Source organism: Lynx rufus, unplaced genomic scaffold (genome assembly GCF_022079265.1).
Source record: "Lynx rufus isolate CCGP_SWC_20201006 ecotype Redwood Valley unplaced genomic scaffold, mLynRuf1.p SCAF_2, whole genome shotgun sequence".
Lineage (NCBI taxonomy): Eukaryota > Metazoa > Chordata > Mammalia > Carnivora > Felidae > Lynx > Lynx rufus.
Genome location: NW_025814834.1, coordinates 168,356,161 through 168,359,982, shown reverse-complemented (window position 1 = coordinate 168,359,982; position 3,822 = coordinate 168,356,161).

Genomic DNA, 3,822 nt, shown 5'->3' with positions numbered 1-3,822 from the left:
GTATGGTCATTTCCAGCCTCAGCCTCAGAAAACAGTCACCACAGAGCTCTTCCAGATGCAGGTGCCCCTTCAGAAAGACAGTGTTTTTGTTGTTTTTGTTTTTGTTTTATAACTTACATCCAAATTAGTTAGCATATAGTGCAACAATGATTTCAGGAGTAGATTCCTTAGTGCCTCTTAGCCATTTAGCCCATCCCCCCTCCCACAACCCTTCCAGTAACCCTCAGTTTGTTCTCCATATTTATGAGTCTCTTCTCTTTTGTCCCCCTCCATGTTTTTATATTCTTTTTGTTTCCCTTCCCTTATGTTCATCTGTTTTGGCTCTTTAAGTCCTCATATGAGTGAAGTCATATGATTTTTGTCTTTCTCTGACTAATTTCACTTAGCATAATACCCTCCAATTCCATCCATCTAGTTGCAAATGACAAGGTTTCATTCTTTTTGATTGCCGAGTAATACTCCATTGTGTATATGTATATATATATATATATATATATATATATACACCACAACTTCTTTATCCACTCATCCATCAATGGACACTTGGGCTCTTTCCATACTTTGGCTATTGTTGATAGTGCTGCTATAAACATGGGGGTGCATGTGCCCCTTCAAAACAGCACACCTGTATCCCACGGGTAAATGCCTAGTAGTGCAATTGCTGGGTTGTAGGCTAGTTCTATTTTTAGTTTTTTGAGGAACCTCCATGAGGTTGTTGCCTGAGTTGTGAATATTAGCCATTCTGACAGGTGTGAGTCAGAATCTCATTGTGGTTTTGATTTGTATTTCCCTGATGATGAATGATGTTGAGCATTTTTTCATGTGTCGGTTGGCCATCTGGCTGTCTTCTTTGACAAGTGTATATTCGTGTCTTTTATCCATTTCTTCACGGAATTATTTGTTTTTGGGTGTTGTGTTTGATAAGTTCTTTATAGATTTTGGATACTAACCCTTTATCTGATACGTCGTTTGTAAAATCTTCTCCCATTCTGTTGCTTGCCTTTTAGTTTTGCTGATTGTTTCCTTCACTGTGTAGAAGCTTTTTATTTTGATGAGGTCCCAATAGTTCATTTTTGCTTTTGTTCCCTTCCCTCTGGAGACGTGTTGAGTAAGAAGTTGCTGCGGCTAAGACCAAAGAGGTTTTTGCTTGCTTTCTCCTCGAGGATTTTGATGGCTTCCTGTCTTACATTTAGGTCTTTCATCCATTTTGAGTTTATTTTTGTGTATGGTGTAAGAAAGTGGTCCAGGTTCATTGTTCTGCATGTCGCTGTCCAGTTTTCCCAGCACCACTTGCTGAGGAGACTGTCTTTATTGCATTGGATATTCTTTCCTGCTTTGTCAAAGATTAGTTGGCCATATGTTTGTGGGTCCATTTCTGGGTTCTCTATTCTGTTCCATTGATCTGAGTGTCTGTTCTTGTGCCAGTACCATACTGTCCTGATGATTACAGCCTTGTCGTACAGCTTGAAGTCCGGGATTGTAATGCCTTCTGCTTAGGTTTTCTTTTTCAAGATTGCTTTGGCTATTCTAGGTCTTTTCTGGTTCCATAAAAATTTTAGGATTATTTGTTCTGGCTCTGTGAAGAATGCTGGTGTTATTTTGATAGAGATTGCACTGAATACGTAGATTGCTTTGGGTAGTATTGACATTTTAACAATATTTGTTCTTCCTATCCAGGATCATGTAATCTTTTTCCATTTTTTTGTGTCTTCTTCAATTTCTTTCATAAGCTTTCTATAGTTTTCAGTGTATAGATTTTTCACCTCTTTGGTTATATTTATTTCTAGGTGTCTTATGGTTTTTGGTGCAACTGTAAATGGGATCGATTCCTTGATTTCTCTTTCTGTTGCTTCATTGTTGGAATGCAACTGATTTCTGTGCGTTGATTTTATATTCTGCAACTTTGCTGAATTCATGAATCAATTCTAGCAGTTTTTTGGTGGAATCTTTTGGGTTTTCCATACAGAGTATCATGTCATCTGTGAAGAGTGAAAGTTTGACCTCCTCCTGGCGGATTTGGATGCCTTTTATTTCTTTGTGTTGTCTGATTGCAGAGGCTAAGACTTCCAATACTATGTTGAACAACAGTGGTGAGAGTGGACATCCCTGTCTTGTTCCTGACCTTAGAGGGAAACCTCTCAGTTTTTCCCCATTGAAGATGATATTAGCGTTGGGTGTTTCATGTGTGGCTTTTATGATCTCGAGGTATGATGCTTCTATCACTACTTTCTTGACTGTTTTTATCAAGAAAGCATGCTGTATTTTGTCAAATGCTTTCTCTGTATCTATTGAGAGGATCATATGGTTCTTGTCCTTTGTTTTATTGATGTGATGAATCATGTCAATTGTTTTGTGGATACTGAACCAGCCCTGCATCCCAGGAACAAATCCCACTTGGTCGTGGTAAATAATTTTTTAAATGTATTGTTGGATCCGGTTGGCTAATATCTTGTTGAAGATTGTTGCATCCATGTTCATCAGGGAAGTTTGTCTATAGTTCTCCTTTTTAGTGGGGTCTCTGTCTGGTTTTGGAATCAAAACCATGGCTTCATAGAAAGAGTTTGGAAGTTTTCCTTCCATATCTATTATTTGGAACACTTTCAAGAGAATAGGTGTTAACTCTTCCTTAAATGTTTGGTAGAATTCCCCTGGAAAGTCATCTGGCCCTGGACTCTTGTTTTTTGGGAGATTTTTGATTACTAATTCGATTTCCTTACTGGTTTTGGGTCTGTTCAAATTTTCTACTTCTTCCTGTTTCAGTTTTGGTAGTGTATGTTTCTAGGAATTTGTCAATTTCTTCCAGATTGCCCATTTTATTGGCATATAATTGCTCATACTATTCTCTTATTATTTTTATTTCTGCTGTGTTTGTTGTGATCTCTTCTCTTTCATTCTTGACTTTATTTGTTTGGGTCCTTTCCTTTTTCTTTTTGATCAAACTGGCTAGTGGCTTATCAATTTTGTTAGTTCTTTCAAAGAACCAGCTTCTGGTTTCATTGATCTGTTCTACTGTTTTTTTTTTTTTGTTTTTTTTTTGTTTTGGTTTCAATAGCACTAATTTCTGCTCTAATCTTTATTATTTCCTGTCTTCTGCTGGTTTGGCTTTTATTTGCTGTTCTTTTTCCAGCTCTTTAAGGCATAAGTTAGGTTGTGTAATTGAGATCTTTCTTTCTTCTTTAGGAAGGCCTGGATTGCTATATACTTTCCCCTTAGGACTGCCTTTGCTGCGTCCTAGAGGTTTTGGGTTGTGGTGTTATCATTTTCATTGACTTCCATATACTTTTTAATTTCCTCTTTAACTGCTTGGTTAGCCCATTCATTCTTTAGTAGGATGTTCTTCAGTCTCCAAGTATTTGTTACCTTTCCAAATTTTTTCTTGTGGTTGATTTCGAGTTTCATAGCGTTGTGGTCTGAAAATATGCACAGTATGATCTTGATCTTTTTGTACTTGCTGAAGGCTGATTTGTGTCCCAGTATATGGTCTATTCTGGAGAATGTTCCATGTGCACTGGAGAAGAATGTATTTTCTGCTGCTTTAGGATGAAATGTTCTGAATATATCTGTTAAGTCCATCTGGTCCAGTGTGTCATTCAAATCCATGTTTCCTTGTTGATTTTTTGATTAGATGATCTGTCCATTCTTGTGAGTGGGGTGTTGAAGTCTCCTACTATTATGGTATTACTAATGAAGAGTTTCTTTGTTTGTGATAAATTTATTTATATATTTGGGTGCTTTCACATTTGGTGCATCAATGTTTACAACTGTTAGGTCTTCTTGGTGGATAGACCCCTTGATTATGATATAATGCGCTTCTGCATCTCC